Genomic DNA, 20,448 nt, shown 5'->3' on the forward strand with positions numbered 1-20,448 from the left:
CAGCATGACTGCAGCACCATGACTGGTCTGAGCAGCCTGTTTTGCTGCTTAGATAGTTCCTGGGACTATTCTCCACCCGGCTGTGCAACAGAGCCAGGTGGAGAAATGCGGAGTGTGCATGCCTGTTTGGCCGGCTCCAGGCGGCTGGCCAAACCGGCATGCGAACTTATGGTGAACCGACCACTTCTCTTCCCTCTGACGACAGCCAAGCCCTGCCCTAACCTGGCTCCATACTCAAAATAAAATTACAATAATGCTGTGTTATTATCATTTTATTTTTTTCCATTTGCACTGCAGTGGAACGGCCCCTGGTTGCACCATGATGCAAGGGTGCCTGAATTGTCGGCAAGATTGTTTTTCAAAAAAAATCCTGAGAGGTATTTCCTCTTTCTATGTGTGCTGCATGCAGCACACATAGAAAGAGGAAGAAATTAGGAAAAATAAAGATATTTCCCCTCCTTATGCCTCACTTCGGGAAACGTAAGCTTTTGGGGCATTCCCAGCTTTGCATAGTCTTGTAAATCTGGGGAAGCGTCAGAATCCATGGGTGTTGCGTATGAACACCCACTGTAACACCCATAGAACTCCACCCGAGCCACCTGGTACAGGGACATGTATGGGGGTACCAGGAGTATCCCCCCAGTGCACCCACACACCCACACATTGGGGGCCCGCAATGGCCCCCCGGAGACATTCTCCGCATGCCTTTCCATGGCGGTTCCACCGCTGCAGAAAGGCTGGCTACCGCCGGCATCATAATCATGCCGGCGGAACCTGACCCTGCACCGGCCCCACTTTAGCTGTCCGGGATGAAAATCTCCACACCGTGGTCGTCACCGCCATGCTAATGGGACCAGCCGTTTTCTGGGTTGTGATCGCGGACGGATGACCGCCGGCGGCAGTGGCGGTGCATCCATTAGGGCGCTGGGGCATTGCCCCACAAGCTGCCCGCAGCTCCCTCAGCATCTCTGAAATTAAGTAAACTGACTCAGTTTACTTAAGTTCAGAGACGCCAAGGGAGAACTGGCAAGTCAGTCAGCATGACGTTGGACCGCACACCCCCTTCAGAGTCTGAAGGGTGTGCCGGTCCGGCATCATGCTGACTGACATGTCAGACCAGGAGCAAATGCAAAATGAACTATTGATGGACAGAATGCAGAACAATGTCATACATTCACCCCAGTACAGAGATCTGGGCCTAAATCCATCGTGGGCAGGGGCAGGCAGCAGCACAAGTGCGCATGACTGGTGAAGGTCGGAGAATTTTTACGACCAGCCCAGTCATGCGCAATAGTGTCTGGCTAGCGTGGCAGCTGCGCATTAGGAGAGTGAGGGTTGATCAATGCTGAAACCCTCGGTCTCCTAATTGGCAGGCGGGCAGCGACTGTCCCTGCTAATACAATCCTGGCGCTGCTGGAGCAGCGTCAGGATTGGCTGAGAAGGGCTGCTGTTCCTGTTCAGAAGTGGAACGTTGGCGAGGGGAACCGGCCCAGGAGCAGAGGTGGCGCGGTCCGGACTCGGTCAGGTAAGTTTAGTTTTCTTTTAAACTCCCCTGCGCGACTCACCCCCTCCCCCGCGAGTATTGTGAGCTGCGACTGGCCGCCGGCCATCCGACCGCCATCCTAATAGACCCCTAAGTGTCTTTGCATGATCGCATGGATGTAATTTTTGTAGTTTGCGTCATCGGAGCATCACAAACCGTAACGGTCCGGCGCCGCAGGGGGCTCATTATGCCCCCAAGAGCCCCTTTCATTTGTGGGCAGCCTTAGACCAATCATCAGCGCCCCCATATCAGGGCATAATGACCCTCTGACTCTTAAGTGATGTGATTCTTCTCTCAAGGAGACACAATAGGTCTTGTATCTGTTCCGGATGCACCGGTAGCGGGGGCCGCTCTTCTCTTTCAAAACGGAATTCCCACTGAAATCACAATGCACTTTAGTGCACTGCGAACGGTGACTTTGCCCAGGTGTTTTCATTAACATGGTCCGGGAACAATAACATGATGATATTAGATTCCAAACAAAACTGCAGCTTCTTAAGACCACGTTGACAATTGAGTCTGCCTGCTTGTTTTCTGTGTCATTAAGAGGTATAAAATGCGCACCAATCCTTATCAATGTGTCTCATTAGGGCACATCATAAAGTAATCAGTGTAATTAAGCAAAATACAATTCTATGTAAAAATATAAAAGACGCAGTAACTGTTGAAGAAGAAAATGGTTGTTTCAAAAGTGCACCTTCCCTGACCGGGAACCGAACCCGGGGCACCGGGGAGCGAGGCAGCACTGGGAGCGGCAGCGGTGGCGGCCTGAGGCTTCACCGGGTCTAATGACGTCACTGATACAGCAGGTGCAGGGTTCTTACTCTCTGTGAATTCTGCCTCAGGGTGCCGTTTCTTAACGTTTGCTTTCAAGCTACGGATGCTTGTATGGACAATCCAAACAGAGAAGTATCACACAACAGTAAACATCCGTCTATTCGTCAGACTGCGCAGTGAGGACAACAAAGACAGACTCATCAGAAGAGAGCAGTTCTGGGGCACCTGGGAACATTCGAAGGAGCGGAAACAGTGTGATTGACAGGAAGAGGACAGTTTACTTTCACTCACAGAACAGGATTCTGTCAAGAGAGATGGACACACTGCCCTTGAGCTCTGTTACTTGTAATTCCAAACACAAGGGAGAGAGGAGAAGGGCGAGTCACCCTCCCCTGAAGACATCAAAGAATCACAAAGTAGGGTTCGGTGGTTGTTGGAGCACATTACGGATACACGCATCACATACAAGGCTTTACACAAACGTGTGTCTGTTCCAGTCAGTGTTCCAGGAGCCGGTCGGGTGCTCTGCGGCCTTTCAGCAATCTTCAAGCGACCCGTCATTCCCCAACAGGCCCCATCACCCCAGCAGGCCCCATCACCCTAGCAGGCCTCATTCACCCCAGCAGGCCTCATTCACCCCAGCAGGCCCCCATCAACCCAGCAGGCCCCCATCAACCCAGCAGGCCCCATTCACCCCAGCAGGCCTCATTCACTCATTCACTCCAGCACGCCTCATTCACTCCAGCAGGTCTCATTCACCCTGGCAGACCTCCAGCTGTGCAGCATTCAGTTCTGTTCATTCCGTTCGAGATCTATTAGGGTAAAAGCCCTCTTATCTGTGCATCATTCAACACACACCATTGACTGAGTCCTAGTCAGCATGAGTGTTCATAAGAATCGACAGTACTGCGCAAAACTCCATCTGGGTTTCCGTAGTGTAGTGGTTATCACGTTCGCCTAACACGCGAAAGGTCCCCGGTTCGAGACCGGGCGGAAACACATGATTTCTTTTTCACACGAGCTCTCACTATAGCTTATTCTTTTATTATTCTCCCGCGCTGTAGGACTCCTCGGATAACATCGCCACATTTCAAACCGTTTGCATTTCCAGTGTGCGCATTTATACATCCAGCTATTTCAAGGACAGACTGACATCGGACTCCTGTCCCTTTACAGCCAGACAGCAGGACAGCTGCTTGCATCCATCACTGCGCATGCTGCAGGCACTGACACAGGCAAACACCAATGTTTACACAAACACAGGCACGAAATGTCCAGACTGAACACAGAATCCTAAAGCACAAGAGAGCACAAGAGAGGGGCCTCAGGGAGACTGAGGCACCAGGAGTGAGTTAAGAGAGTGAGAGAGTCAGGCAGTGGGAGTGTGTTAAGAGAGAGTGAGAGACTCAAGCACTGGGAGTGAGTTAAGAAAGTGTGAGACTCAGGCACTGGGAGTGAGTTAAGAGAGAGTGAGAGAGTGAAAGACTCAGGCGTTGGGAGTGAGTTAACAGAGTGTGGTAGAATGAGAGACTCAGGCACCATGAGTGAGTTAAGAGAGTGTGAGAGACTCAGGCACTGGGAGTGAATTAAGAGAGTGTAAGAGACTCAGGCAGCAGGAGTGAGTAAGAGAGTGCCTGCGAGAGTGAGATACACAGGCACTGATAGTGAATTAAGAGAGAGAGAGAGAGTGAGAGACTGAGTTAAGAGAGTGTGACAGAGTGAGAGACACAGGACACAGACACAGGAGAGACAATAATAAAAAGCAGCACGTGACCTGATGGCACAGACCTTGCATCGTCCTAGAGGGATCAACAATTAACATACAGACATGTTTCACTTTACAAAAAATAATCACCCTGGGTACATCACAATAAGTTAATGCACGTGAATCTTCTCAGATAGGATGCCAGCCAACAGCTGTGCGACACATGTGGATTGTCTGACTTTTACTCCTGCGCACATCAGCACTGGGCGCTCATTGGTTTCGCTGTTACTGGCAGATGATCAACTTCTGTGTTATCACCGCCCCTGGGTTGACGCCAGAGACCCCTCATCGAGGGCTCTTTGAATCTCCTTGGATTGCACCATCACCCCTTCCAGGCGGACCTCAGAGATTCGTTTTCTCAGGAGACCGCAGACTTCCTTGAGTTGTGTTGTTACCATTTCACGATGGACCCCGTGGACCATTATTCAGGGCTCTGTGGATCTTCTGGGATTGCATCTTCTCCACATCTGGGTGGGCGCCAGAGACCATGCACTGAGGTCCTTTTCAATCTCCTTGGATTGCACTGTCACCACTTCCAGGCTACCCGCATAGACCCATATCTGAGCAGACATCCTTGGCTGCTGCCTACACCATTTCACTGTGGACCACGCGGGTCATTATTGAGGAATCTGTCGATGCTGTTTGGTTGCAGCTTCACCACATCGGGGGGGGCCCTTCAGACCATGCACTGAGGTCCCCCAGACTTTCCTTGACTTGCTTCGATCAGGAGTAGCACAGTTGGAGAAAAAGAAAGTTTTGCAATGCTACTCAGAGTGATTGACAGTGGTTTACACTATCTGTAAGCATCCCTCCATCACCTTTTGTTTCTTTCCTTGTATTGCATTGACCAGCTCTGATTTGACCTGAGCTCTTCTCATTGGGATGCGCCCTCACCACGAATGGGTTTACCCTGTGGACCCTTTACTGAGTGTCTTTCCTTCTCCTTTGGTTGTACCTTCACCACATCTGTGGGGACCCCTTAAACCCACTCTCTTGTGTGCTGTATGAGTTTCCTTAAGTAAAACCTTCACCACTTCTGGGCTAAACTCATACATCCTTTCCTGTCGTCTCTGTCAGTCTCCTTGGCTGGTGGCTTCACCACTTTGGGTGGACCCCTTAGACTCACCTACTTGAGGTCTCTATGGATCTCCTTGGGTTAACCCTTCGTCACTTCTTGCTTGGCTCCACACATCATTACTGAGGTTTCTTTTCAGTCTCCCAGGGTTGTGTCTTCACCACCTTTGGGTAGACACATAGTCAACTTTACTGGTGAGCGCCTACCCAACAGCCAACGTGCGCCACAAATACACATTCTCGAATTTTGATAAACAAATCAAATTACCAGTAACAATAACAGATTCCAAGATCAAATATATATGCTTCCAGACAAAAAGAGGGCCCTTCCATTTTACTCAACTTGTATAACAGTGAATATAAATCTTCGTAAGTGCCATTGTGGTCCCCTGCTGACTGGGCAGCCCTCGAGAGTTGAGACGGCCCCTATCTGCTTTACACAGGAGTCTGTGGGTGGGTCATGCGGCGGGATAGACTTCCTGGAGCTCCAAGGACTAAGGGCCCGATCTACGACCAGCAATTTTGCGACTTACAATTTGCGTCGCAATTACGACTCGCTCGATGTACAACAGTGTGTTTAACACTGTTTGTGGTTCCCAATGGGGTTGCAAATCGCGAGGCTCATGAATATTAACAAGCCTCTCGCAATTTGCAAGCCCATTAGGAATGGCAGACCCTCTCAGGGATGGTGGCCTGCTTGGCTCAGCAGACCACCATATTTGGGACTGCTGTTCAATAAAGCAGTTTTTTTTTAATGCAGCCCGTTTTCCTAAAAGGAAAACGGGAGGCATTAAAAATAAAAAGGAAACGTTTTCGTTTCATTTTTTAAGTGCAGGTAGTGGTCCCTGGGACCACTGCCTGCCCTTAAAAAGATTTTCAGAGCCTGTCACAAAGGGGAAGGGGTCCCCTGGGGATCCCTCCCTATTTACGACTCCATTACCACCCTCTTGATGAGGGTGGTAATTTGCGAGTGTGTTACGACAGCAATTGCAGTCGCAACACATTTGTACATGGGTTAGAGATTTGCTATTTGGAAGTCAACGCCCCTTCCAAATAGCGAGTCTCTAAACACTTTTTGCGAGTCGCAAATCATTTGCGACGCACAAAATTGTGTTAGTGTATGGCCATTCCAATATAGCATGAGCAAACAGGTCGCTAACCCGTTTGCGCATGCCAAAATTGGTCGTACATCTGGCCCTAAGCATCGGGCACCTGGCGAGTCCCAGTGCTGAGACGCAGCGGGCGCTGTATATACTGACGATATACAGTGCTAAGACAATCTCAGCCGCTACTTATGGAGCAGAGGTATGGGGAGTTGCCCCTATAAAGCAGTTACAGAACATTTAGGATAGATCTTTAAAATGGTTGGTGTCCCTACCGGTATCTTGCTCTAATTTTAAATGCCATGCAGAAGTGGGACTACCCTACGTCGGTGACACGGTAAGGCTTGCCCCAATATTACTATGGCACTCAATCTGTAGGAGGGGCACAGTATACCTGACCGAATCCATCATAAATGATTGCCTAAAATTAGAGAATGCACACAAAATAGAAAGGTTCTATTAATGTGAGGTAAACTCTGAAATCATTGGGTCTAGAGGACTTGTTTAGAAACCCCTGCACATGACTCCAATTATCATGGAAAGAAATATAAGCAAAATTCTTAGCAAAGGTAGCAAAGATTATTGGTACCTAGAGGAAATCCAGAATTTACAGTATAGGTTTATCTTAGTAAGGTTCTTGTGAACTTGATCCCTTCGATGGTGGGTTATCCCGCAGGAATATTTAACCCCGCAGACGTGACTGTCTGTCCTTGTGAGGGCGGAACCGAGCAAACAGCACTTCATACAATTTTATTTTGCGACTTATTTTAAGTGTAAAGAGCAAGATAAATTTTACGTATTTTAAGGTATTACAATTTTAGACACTGTAGAGTGGCTTTTAGCTTTCTTTACAAACCCAGCAACCCACATATAAGCTTTTTTCAATACCTGGCTTCTGTGGGCTTGCATAAGGATAAGGAAACTTACTTCTTAGTCATGTCAAGTACCAAAGTGATGGAGCTGGGTTACAAACTAGTATTGCTTTTCTGTACATCCCCCCCCCACATCATCAGGAAGGGCTGCTGTGGAGTGGTACTGCATTGCATGGTATGGGCAGCTCTGGGGAAGATGCTCTATGTACTTGATTAGAAAGGCATGCAGTCCTGTGGGGGGACACACACCCAGCACTATTGGTTTCATTTGTTTTAAGTACTAAATATTTTTATGCAGAGTGAGAGCAAATGTCACGCGCTTAGGCTGTACAATTGAATGGAATTTTATGTTCTGTCTGCTTTTTAGAAGCTGGGATATGATGCACTGTACTTTTATGATCTTTTTGTTTTAAGATTGAATAAAGTTTTTATATGATATGATGTTTTCACACTCAGTTCAAAACAGATCCTTGTCTGTGCACATCAGCACTCACTCAGACACAGTCTCAAGGCTACACTGAAGGAGTGGAACACTCTGAAGAAGGCAAAGGTGTCCAAAGAGGCAGTGGGTGCCCAATGCAGAGACAAGTATATGCACACCGGCTCTCACTCAGATAGGCACTCTGGGCTACAGTCAGGGCTGTATCCTCTGATGGAGCCAAAGGTCCCGTGTGGCATTGGGTGTACAACACAGGCCTGGGCTCCCGCATCACAGCAGACTTATACAACCACTTACGGCTACACTCAGAGATATGAACGCTCTGTCGGAGGCAAGTGTACGGTGCGGTGTAGGTTCATGGAGTCTCAGATACAGTGTGACGGTGCATGTCCAACACAGGTCTAGGGTCACGCACACTGCCATTCAAATAGATAGGCACTCAGGGCCACTCTTAGGGATAGAAACACACTGATGGAGCCAAAGGTGCAATGAGGTGGAGGGTGTCCAACGCAGGTTTATGCACACTGCGACACACTTAGATACACACTCAGAGCTACACTTAGGGATATAAACACACTGATGGAGCCAGAGATACAATGAGGTGGAGGGTGTCCAGCGCAGGTTTAGGTCTATGCATACTGACGCTCACTCAGATAATCACTCAGGGCTATGCTCAGCAATATGAATGCACCAATGGAGGTAAAGTTACAGTGGGTGTCCAACGCTGGTGTAGGTTTATTCACACTGTGGCTCACTTAGATAAACACTCAGAGTAACACTCAGGGATATGACTGCTCAGCTGGCCGCAAATGTATAGCGAGGCTGTGTGTGTGTAACACTCCAACACAGGTCCCACGTTGTGGCCTTAGTCACTCACTCAGATATGCACTCACTGTTTATCACAGTTGGCTGCTGCGTACTCCACAGCTGAACATGAGGAGTTGAAGAAGAACCAAGGGTTGGGGTGTGTGAAGCTACTGATGGGATGAACTCTGAGAGTGATCCAGATTGGTGCTCACTGGTTCTTTAGAAGAAATATTGTGGAGTTAGCCCATTTGAGGTATGTTGACGGGCCAATATGAAGGAAAGGATTCGGTCTACTTGTGTTGTCTCAGAGTGGACCTGGAGGTGGGAGGTGCTTTGAGAGAGTGTCTGGAGTGCTACAACAGTGGCAAGGTGCTGAATCTAAGAGTTCCTCCCTTGTGGGTGCAGCCAAATTTAGACCAATCATCAGCTCTTAATCAGGACAGAAGGACCACTTAACTCATAAGTGATCTGATTCTTCGCTCAATAAAACAATAGGCCATGGATGCATTCAAGAAGCACTGGTAATGGGGGGGGGGGGGCACTTTACCAGCAAATCGAAATTTCCACACAAAAAATCGATAAGCACTTCAACGGATTATGAATTGTGACCTTGCTCAGTTGTTTCCATTAAAATGGCCTAGCAACAATAACAGGAATATATCAGATTCATTAAAAAACCCTTCGGCTTCGTAAAATCAAGTTCATAAGCGAGTAGGCCTGTTTCTTTCTATGTCAGCGATTATTAACCAGTGGTCCGTGAACGGTAGGGGGCCGGGCCACTGGAATTATGCGATTGTGTGGTGCGGTGATTTTTACTTAATTGTACGTTTTATGCGTTTTCCACATCATCCATCATCTGCTGCATAATCTGCAGATTTTAGCACACAAATGTGTTTATAGTTAAAACGGTTAAAAAGTTGGTAAAACTACAGCAACAAGTGTGGCCAGGCAGTGTAAGGCCATTTGAAACGGTGAATTGGTCGCCTTTCAGTACCTTATTGGTATATTTGGGTGTCAATCTGTTACTAATGAGGTACAACTAATGCTCAGACAGTGTCAAAAAGCTTAAAATGACAAAATAATGAAGTAATATCACAAAATGTGCCTCATAATTCAACATAACTTGCCATTTCTTCCATCATAATTTACTCAACCTTGCCGCATAATGCAAGCCTCCGCTGCTGCATAATTCCAGTGGCCCTGCCCCTTGTGGGTCTGCAACGCTCACTCAGTGGGTCGGAGACTGTGTCAAAAATTAAATAATATTAGTAGATTCATAAAGTATATACACATAAGTAAACAAAATGAAAACCTGAAAATTGTAAAACACTCTTTAACTATGAAGGGATTTGAAATCAGAAGCTAACAAGCATTAAAAATGCAATAGGTCTCGCCTTTTATTAAGTTAAAGCCATTTGCTTTGCCACACAATACCATTAGCAAAGCAAATGGCTTTAACTTTATCAAAGACGAGACCTATTGCATTTTCAATACTTGTTTTTCCAAGCATTGGCCGCGCGCGCACACAACTCCCACTTCTCCCCCTCCCCCACCACATATCGCGTCTCGCGGCCGCATCAATAAGATGTGGCCTAATGGCTAAAACGTACAACCTCGAAGCTTGGTAACCAGGTTCGAGTCTCTGCGGCTCAACCTCTTGTGATTCTGGGCAAATCACTTCATCTCCCCACGCATAACAAAACATGGATGGGCCCGTCTGGAACAGCTGGTGCTCGTGTAAAGCGCCCTGATATCTCCGGGTTGAGTTCGAGCTATATAAACCTACAAGACAAAAAACACAGCTCTGCAGATCTCACACGCCTTCACACGTGCACTCACTGTCACGAGCCTCAGAGATGCTCTTGTGCTCATGGGGGATGCACACTCCCCCCTCCATAAGTGCCCCTTGCTCCCAGAAGATTCACGCACTTCCTGCTGGTTGGCGAAGAGTGAGACACAAGCTCTCACGTGACAAAGTCGGAGTATAGCACCCACCAAGCGCATCTCGGGTTTAAACACGCATCGTCATACAAATAGAACACGGTGACCAGTACGGGGTTGTTTGCTCTACCCCACGCACCAGTGACACACTCAGGAGTGACACCCTCAGTAATGACACACCCACTAGTGATACATCCAGGAGTGATAACCTCAGGAGAGACACACAGGACTGACAAACTTAAGAGTGACATGCCCAGGAGTGACACATTCTGGAGTGAAAGTACATGGGCCCTTGTCCCTGCAGGCTGGACTCATTAAGATGTGGCCTAACAGTTAGAGCATATGACCTCGAAGCTGGGTTACCAGGTTCGAGTCTCTGCGGCTCAACCTTTCGTGATTCTGGGCAAATCACTTAATCTCCCCACACCTAAGAAAACCATGGATGTGCCCGTCTGCAACAGCTGGTGCTCGTGTATAGCGCCATGATACCTCCGGGTTGAGTTCGAGCTATATAAAATTGCAAGACAAAAAACACGGCTATGCAGATCTCACACACCCTCACACGTGCACTCACTGTCACGTGCCTCAGAGGTACTCTTGTGCTTGTGGGGGATACACTCTCTCCCCTCCATAAGTGCCCCTCGCTCCCAGAAGATTCACGCACTTCCTGCTGGTTGGCGAAGAGTGAGACACAAGCTCTCACGTGACAATGTCGGGGTATAGTGCCCACGGTTGTTAAAGTCACCAGAGAAGCCAGAGACACTTTTCTTTTTTAGAGCCGTCCCAGTTGGACTGGCTCGCCTTTCTTATCTTTATGGGGCCATGTGTTTGGCCCCATAAAGATAACAAACCTTTTATGCCAGAAATAAGTCGGGTCACCCAGTCCAACATGGACGGCTCTAAAAGAGAAAAGTGTACGTCATTGGAAGCTCTTTTCCAATGGCCGGCCACCGTTCACCATAAACGGTGATGCCAGCCAATGGAAAAGAGGGGCGGGGCTTAAACCCAGCTAGTGAAAGCTACCCTAAATCATTAAATCTCACCCTTGAGACTGAGCATGTCTGCACAGCCTACGCCAGGCGAGACCTAAAAATGAAGTTGGAGCGGCACAGTAGAGCCTGAGTGGTGTGGACGGTTGTTGGCCTCACAGAAGCACTGTCTACTCTGGGGAAGGTACTGAGGCTTCCTTAAGAGCTTAAAAGACAAAGACATGTGTAGTGTCCTGGGGACAGGGCACTAGGACCCTGCAGCTGGACACTTGGGGACCCGAGGGCAACCGGACACCACATCCGGTCAAGGGTGGGGGGAGGGGCAGAAAGGGGACGAGAGAGAACGAGGGTGGACATAGATACAAGGAGCTTGTGCACCGAAATCAATAAAGAAACAAGATCACCCCTACCTGTGTCCTTTGTCTTTCCTGGGGGGACACGACAACTGGCGATCGAAGGTGGGATCCACAGGAAGCAATATCGTCGTCCTCCCGACCAGAAGCCGGCGTGACGTACCAGGAGCCCACCTTGGTCCGCCGGATGACTAAAGAAGAATCGCGACGATCGACAATCATCGCGACGATCAGAAAAGCCAGGAGCCCACCCTGGTCTGAGGAAGCAGTGAAGCGGAAAGCGGCGCGGGAGCCCACACCGGCCGCGGAAAAAGTAATGCAGTAAGCAGCGCTGAAGAGAAGCGAAATTTAAATAATTGAAGCGCCCGCCTCAATCAGAGCGAAGAACAGCGCGGCGGCCATTTTGAAAGGTCAGGCAGACTGGGAGAAGATCGAAACATTGCGAGATTACGGCAGCCATTTTGAAGTCAGGCGAAACGACCGAATCAGAGCGAAGAACAGTGCGACGGCTATTTTGAGGTCAGGCAGCCATTGAAATCAATAGAAAAAGAGAGGAAAAAGACACAAAAGAAGGAAAAAAACAGTGAAATAAAGCAGGATACGGCAGAAACAAAAGACAAATAAAGGAAACAAATACATGAATACAAATAAATAAATAACAAGGGAGAAGGAAAATGAGCGACAATGAGGAGAAGACGAGCACGCAAGCCATATTCCGCAGGCCTCTACCGTTCAGCCTATCGGAGCCACAAGTGGGAGAGATGGATCAGGAAATTTGAGCGCTACATGAGCGCCACGGATGTCCCGGATAGCAAGCAGCTGCACCTGCTTCTGAATCTTGCAGGGGATGAAATAGAGGATCTATTGTTAACATTCCCCGCTGATTAAACGGCGGACTACAAAGGAGTGATAAAGTGTCTCACTCAGAAGTTTGACCCTCAACGAAATGTTCATTTCGAGAGATACACATTCAACGCCGCGTGCCAACAAGGAGAAGAGAGTCTAGGTGACTTTGCAACGAGATTAAGAAAATTGGCCACATACTGCGAGTTTGACAAATTTGACAATGAGCAAGCAATAAGACTGCGCATCATCCAAGGCTGTCAATCGGTGGAGTTCAGAGCACGCGTCTTGAAGGAACCAACGACGCTGGAAAAAATATTGACCATGGCTCGCACAGAAGCAATGGCCACAGAGCACGCCAAGCAGATGGAGCTAGGAAAAGAGAAGACAGTAGCGGTAGCACATCGCGTCACTGGGAATTTCAAAAAGAAAGAATTCCAGGTGCAGACTGTACCAAAGAAGGGCGAACAAACATGCTACCGGTGCGGCCTTGAATTTCCACACGGCGGTGCCTGCCCTGCCATGGGTCAAAAGTGCAGGAAGTGCAACAGGGACAATCATTTCTCAAGAACGTGCATGACAAGACAATTCAGGAGTGAAAGAGGCAGAACAATGAGACCAAGGATGACAAGTAACAGGTACGCACGGCACATGGAAACAGGAAATCGCAGCTCAGAAGGAGAAGCAGAAGAAACAGAAGCTCCGGTGTCGGAAGCAAAACTATATCTCATGTCAGATGCACCAAGAGAAGGGAAAGAGACAGAACACATTCATCTTGTGGAGAAAAAACAAATAAAGAAGACAGCAACGGTGGACATTGGCGTAGGGAGCCACCAAGCTAAGATTGTACTTGACAGTGGAGCAACATGCAACATCATGTGCATGTCAGAATACCAGAAAAGGAGAGTGAAACCACAACTATCACCGTCAACAGTGGATGTGTTCACTTGGGGTTCCAAAAGGCCAGTAGAAAACATGGGAAAATTCACGGAAATATTGACATAAAAAGACAGATTCTACCAAGAGGAAATACATGTGCTCAAAGGAGACATCCCATATTAAAGTTTGACAAGGGGAAACCCGTAAGGTAGGAAGGACCCAGGGTGCTTACTATTTTGAAAAACAAGAGGTCCTTCAAGAACAATGCATCATGCGATAAATATAGACCAGAATCGGCTCTATATCACTTATACAATGCCCAGCCGGACATTGAAGTTTTAATGATCAAATAGAATTAATTTCTGACATACAGTTAGAATGTAGAGTGGGACACAGTCCTGTGTCCTTACAAACTAAACAGAAAGTGCAGACAATTAAACACAAAAAACATACATCAGGCTGAAAAATGAAGCTTATAGCCAGTACGAAATACAAGGGCAAGCTTTCTTAAAGGTACAGTAACATGCACAATTTTTAACAAATGCGTTTAAAATGCATGTTTGTACATGGGGTCGACGACGTTTCGATCTATTCAACCAATACATAGATCATCATCAGGACTAGAAGGAGTAAAAGCCTGAATTTACAATTCCTGTACGAATAGAAGGGGAAAAATAAGAGAGAAGGGAGAGGTACATTAAAACCTAACAATACTGTGAGAAAATTAAAGTCAGTAACCATGCACGGCATGCCATACGTGAGAAACACACCTGACGGCTGGTTGTTGATGCGAAGGTAATGATATGACCTGTGAAGTGAACCGAATGAACGAGGCTAGCACACACGCTCAAGGCTGAGTTGACAAGTGCAAGGGACTAGGATGGTACGTAGTGGAGTGTGTGGTGAAACGCCAGAAGGTGTTCGGTGAAGTAGTACATGAACACGCTAGCGAAGGTCAAGAAGACGTGAGGAATAACGGTGGGCCGGTAGCGTCGTGACTGGGAACGTAATTAAAACGGGAAATTAACCCAATTCAGAACCGAATCGCTCCTAGAGTAGTTTGCACAAGGGTCCAAATAAGGAGTTGCTTGCGTGGATCAGCCAGGATATTACCAGGGGTTCAGCTGAAAACTAAGGGCGGAAACCAATTAAAACCAGAAAACCAGGGAAAGGAAGGGCAGAATGAAGGAATATGCGCTCACCAATAGTTCGCTGTAACAAGTTGCGGGAATTTGAGGGAACGACCAACTTCCCAGCAAGGCGGCCTGAGAATCCAAGGTCCGCCTGTGGAGAACCATAGCACGGGAGTTAGGGGTATGGGGAGCAAGGTCGTCGAGAGCGAACACACTAGCGCGCCGATAGAGCACTTACCAGCATCAAGGGGACTGTACGATCGCCAGTTGGTAGTGACTGGCTAAGCTGGAAGGTAGAAGAAGGACTCCGGAGTCACGTGATAACGGACCAGGGTCATGTGACAGGAAGTGCCGGCTGTGCTGGGACGTGCTTACGTGGGTGAATGGATGGCGGCCATGTTGGGTCAGTGTCTGGAAGAAGGTGAATTGGGAACCAGAACGTGGGTCAGTTAAAACAATAGAAGGATTAGTTAAAACAGTATCGTGATTTCTACAATTGTCACAGACAGGGAAAAAGCTTTTTCCAGAATTTCCAAAATTTGCTAAAGGGTCTAAATAAGAGAAAGCCAATCTTCATTTCTGTTTAGACCATTGCGAATTGTGTCAAGTTGAATGATAAGTTTCAGCTCTTCTTTGTTCAGGATTTGTGCCAGATCACCACCTCTTGGTGGTAGCTTGATGATTCGCAGAACAGTCCATTTGATCTCATTGTCCTGGTGATTAGCCTGTTTAAAATGTTCTACCAGTGGTGCGTTGGGGACATTACAGCGAATCCTGCTGCGGTGTTGACCAATCCTTGTTTTAATCTTCTGGGTAGTCTGTCCAATATAGTTTTTCTTGCAGGGGCACTGGATCAAATAAATCACATTACATGTGTTGCAATTTGAAAAACCATTAGAATTGATGACAATGTCACCGAACGAAAAGGATTTACCTTCTAGCGTCAGATCACATAAATTGCAGTTGCCACATTTTGCAACCATCCATTCCCTTCCTTGATTTGACCATATATCACTCTGAAGGTGAGCTCCTAACCAAACTCTATAGGAAGCCCACCGAACGAAATACACTGCTCCGATATGAGAGTAATCACCCCAGGGCCTTGAGGGACTCTTTACCATACTCGCAATTCTTGCGCATTCGGCGTAATTGCTTTTCTAAAGAAAATTATTTCACCGAGGCCTCAGTCCTTTCTGAAAAACTTAAAGCTCGAGGTTACCCCAAACGTCTTGTTCGCAACGCCCAGAAACGGGCTTGGTATTGCCCTAGGGAAACACTGCTCACACCCAACCCCAAAAAAGAAACCAAAAGAATTGTATGTGTCACCACCTTCTCTGTCATCTCAAACCAGGTGCGCAAATCTGTCCTGAAACACTGGCCCATATTGAATGCAGGCAGCCTTAATCTGGAAAGACCATTATTTGCCTTCCGCAAAAACCGCAATTTAAAAGACCACCTAGTGCGTGCAGCAATCCCCAAAAAAACACCTCCCTCAACTCTTAATTCATATTGGGGTCTCACGCCACTGGTGGGGCATGCAAAATGTGGCAACTGCAATTTATGTGATCTGACGCTAGAAGGTAAATCCTTTTCGTTCGGTGACATTGTCATCAATTCTAATGGTTTTTCAAATTGCAACACATGTAATGTGATTTATTTGATCCAGTGCCCCTGCAAGAAAAACTATATTGGACAGACTACCCAGAAGATTAAAACAAGGATTGGTCAACACCGCAGCAGGATTCGCTGTAATGTCCCCAACGCACCACTGGTAGAACATTTTAAACAGGCTAATCACCAGGACAATGAGATCAAATGGACTGTTCTGCGAATCATCAAGCTACCACCAAGAGGTGGTGATCTGGCACAAATCCTGAACAAAGAAGAGCTGAAACTTATCATTCAACTTGACACAATTCGCAATGGTCTAAACAGAAATGAAGATTGGCTTTCTCTTATTTAGACCCTTTAGCAAATTTTGGAAATTCTGGAAAAAGCTTTTTCCCTGTCTGTGACAATTGTAGAAATCACGATACTGTTTTAACTAATCCTTCTATTGTTTTAACTGACCCACGTTCTGGTTCCCAATTCACCTTCTTCCAGACACTGACCCAACATGGCCGCCATCCATTCACTCACGTAAGCACGTCCCAGCACAGCCGGCACTTCCTGTCACATGACCCTGGTCCGTTATCACGTGACTCCGGAGTCCTTCTTCTACCTTCCAGCTTAGCCAGTCACTACCAACTGGCGATCGTACAGTCCCCTTGATGCTGGTAAGTGCTCTATCGGCGCGCTAGTGTGTTCGCTCTCGACGACCTTGCTCCCCTTACCCCTAACTCCCGTGCTATGGTTCTCCACAGGCGGACCTTGGATTCTCAGGCCGCCTTGCTGGGAAGTTGGTCGTTCCCTCAAATTCCCGCAACTTGTTACAGCGAACTATTGGTGAGCGCATATTCCTTCATTCTGCCCTTCCTTTCCCTGGTTTTCTGGTTTTAATTGGTTTCCGCCCTTAGTTTTCAGCTGAACCCCTGGTAATATCCTGGCTGATCCACGCAAGCAACTCCTTATTTGGACCCTTGTGCAAACTACTCTAGGAGCGATTCGGTTCTGAATTGGGTTAATTTCCCGTTTTAATTACGTTCCCAGTCACGACGCTACCGGCCCACCGTTATTCCTCACGTCTTCTTGACCTTCGCTAGCGTGTTCATGTACTACTTCACCGAACACCTTCTGGCGTTTCACCACACACTCCACTACGTACCATCCTAGTCCCTTGCACTTGTCAACTCAGCCTTGAGCGTGTGTGCTAGCCTCGTTCATTCGGTTCACTTCACAGGTCATATCATTACCTTCGCATCAACAACCAGCCGTCAGGTGTGTTTCTCACGTATGGCATGCCGTGCATGGTTACTGACTTTAATTTTCTCACAGTATTGTTAGGTTTTAATGTACCTCTCCCTTCTCTCTTATTTTTCCCCTTCTATTCGTACAGGAATTGTAAATTCAGGCTTTTACTCCTTCTAGTCCTGATGATGATCTATGTATTGGTTGAATAGATCGAAACGTCGTCGACCCCATGTACAAACATGCATTTTAAACGCATTTGTTAAAAATTGTGCATGTTACTGTACCTTTAAGAAAGCTTGCCCTTGTATTTCGTACTGGCTATAAGCTTCATTTTTCAGCCTGATGTATGTTTTTTGTGTTTAATTGTCTGCACTTTCTGTTTAGTTTGTAAGGACACAGGACTGTGTCCCACTCTACATTCTAACTGTATGTCAGAAATTAATTCTATTTGATCATTAAAACTTCAATGTCCGGCTGGGCATTGTATAAGTGATATAGAGCCGATTCTGGTCTATATTTATCGCATGATGCATTGTTCTTGAAGGACCTCTTGTTTTTCAAAGGAGACATCCCAGCACCGTGCCTACTCAGCAATGTGACGGCACAGGTGATGGGGCTACTAGCAATGACATACCACTGGTCGGAAACAAAAAACATCCTACAAGAATACCCAGCCATACTAAAAGGTCTTGGCAAGCTGAAAGGGAAACAAATAACATTGCACATCAATGAAGCGATCAAACCAGTAGCTCAGCATCATAGACGAGTACCAATACATCTCCAACCACAAGTTGAAGATGAAATAACAAGTCTACTGGCGCAAGACATAATCGAACCAGCGGAAGGACCAACGCCATGGGTGTCTCCGATCATGGCAGTTCCCAAGAAAAATACCTCAAAGATCCGCATCTGCGTGTACATGAGGATCCCAAATACAGCAATCGCAAGGGAACGTCACCCGGGGCCACACCTAAATGACATGATAAGCTGCCTCACTGTAGCATGCCGGTTCTCGAAGCTGGACTTGTGCAAAGGATACCATCAGCTAGAACTAGATCACCAGTCCAGGTACATCACAACATTCTCCACGCATCTGGGTCTGTTCAGATATAAGAGGCTAAGCTTCAGAATCTCATCGGCAGCGGAGATCTTCCAGGAAGCAATACGGCAAGTGATAAGGCCAGTGCGAAACAGCCTCAATTACAGTGTTGACATCTTGGTATTTGGAAAAACAGACAAAGAGCACGACGCAGCGTTGCGTCAAGTGTGCACACAACTGGAGCAAGCTGGCCTAACATTAAATGGAGAGAAATGTGAGCTGGGGAGAGGGGAACTAGTGTTCTTCAGGCACATTTTCTCCAAACAAGGGATGAGGCCAGATCCCAGCAAGGTTGAAACACTGAAGAACGCAACTCCTCCGACAGATGTTGCGGAAATAAGATCATTCCTGGGCCTCGCTAGCTATTGCGCACGGTACATACAGGATTTCGCCACAGTGAGCACACCACTAAGAGAGCTGACTAAACAAGGGCAGAAGTTCATCTGGTCCCAGGAATGTCACAAGGCATTCGAAGAAATAAGAAATGCAGTAATATCGGTGGAACACCTGGCCTACTTTGACCCACTACTATGCTCTGAACTGACTGTCGATGCCAGCCCAGTAGGACTAGGAGCAATTCTAGTGCAGCATTTGCCAGGGAGAGACTCACAGAGGGAAATTGTTGCGTATGCAAGCAAAAGCTTAACAGACGTTGAAAAAGCATACTCACAACCGGAGAAGGAGAGCCTAGCAGTGGTATGGGCATGTGAACACTACCACATGTTTATTTATGGAAAATCATTTACAATAATAACTGATCATCAGGCGCTAGTGACGATCTACGGCAGCCCATCAGCGAAAATGCCACCCCGGATTGAACGCTGGGGCATAAGACTGATGGACTATGATTTCACGATTGTGCATAAGCCAGGGAAAGAACACAAGCCGGCAGACTACATGTCGAGACACCTGTTGCCGCAGGTCCATGAGACGACATCAATGGCCGAAGAGTACCTCAACTTCGTACTAAAACAAAACACCCCAGTGCCGATAACACTACTAGAGCTGGCAAAAGAGAGCAAGGGCGATGCCACGCTGCAAACAGCTATGGACATCACGAGAAAGCAGAGATGGAGGAACGTCAACAACAACTGTACCTGGAAAGCAGGAGTATGCAAAGAAGAAGTGCTGGCTCTCAAGAAGATCAATGAAAAACTTTCCGAAACAGACACAGGGATTATGATGAGAGGGACGAGAATTGTAATACCAAGCTCACTTCGAAGGCAACTGGTCAACGTGGCCCATGAGTCACACCGAGGCGTGGTAGCCACCAAGAAACTACTAAGAGAGAAAGTGTGGTTCCCTGGCCTGGATCGCATGGTAGAAGAAACCATAGCGACATGCCACCTCTGTCAAGTGATAGGACCACCGGCTAAACATGAGCCACTGCAAATGTCGGATCTTCCAAGGGCGGTATAGACAACATTAGCGGCTGATTTCTTTGGACCTCTAGACACAGGCAACTACCTGCTTGTGATCATTGACGAATACTCACGGTTCCCGATAATACGACAGGTTTCATCGACATCAGCAACAGCAACACTACCGATATTGGATGACATCTTTGCAGCATGGGGATCACCAGAAACACTAAAAACAGACAATGGCCCTCCATTTTCCGGAGAAGAGTTCTGCAGGTTCATGGCCTATCTAAGAATAAACCACAGGAAAATAACACCGCTATGGCCTCAAGCAAATGGAATAGTGTAGAGGTTCATGGGGACCATCAAAAAGGGAGTTCAACGGGCAAAACTAGCTCAGATATCACTTAGTCAAGCGCTGTGCCAAGTACTACGGGATTACAGAAACACACCGCACAACTCCACAGGAAGGTGCCCAGCAGAGCTAGTACTGGGAAGAACGAGTCGGACGAGGCTACCGCAAATAGAAGCGACAGCGACACCTGTTCACAGCAGCATTGTACATAGGGACAGAGAGGCGAAAGAAAACATATGCAGACGCAAAGCGACACGCCATCCCG

General features: G+C 47.4%; 1 non-coding gene across 1 annotated transcript; it reads left to right on the forward strand.

Annotated features, from left to right (window-relative positions):
- The first annotated feature begins 3,246 nt into the window (after nucleotides 1–3,246).
- On the forward strand, nucleotides 3,247–3,319 carry TRNAV-AAC (transfer RNA valine (anticodon AAC)). The gene has a single exon. It is a non-coding gene; the product is annotated as a tRNA-Val (tRNA).
- Nucleotides 3,320–20,448: the final 17,129 nt, after the last annotated feature.

The sequence above is a fragment of the Triturus cristatus genome, chromosome 4_1 (assembly GCF_964204655.1).
Source record: "Triturus cristatus chromosome 4_1, aTriCri1.1, whole genome shotgun sequence".
Taxonomy (NCBI): Eukaryota; Metazoa; Chordata; class Amphibia; order Caudata; family Salamandridae; genus Triturus; species Triturus cristatus.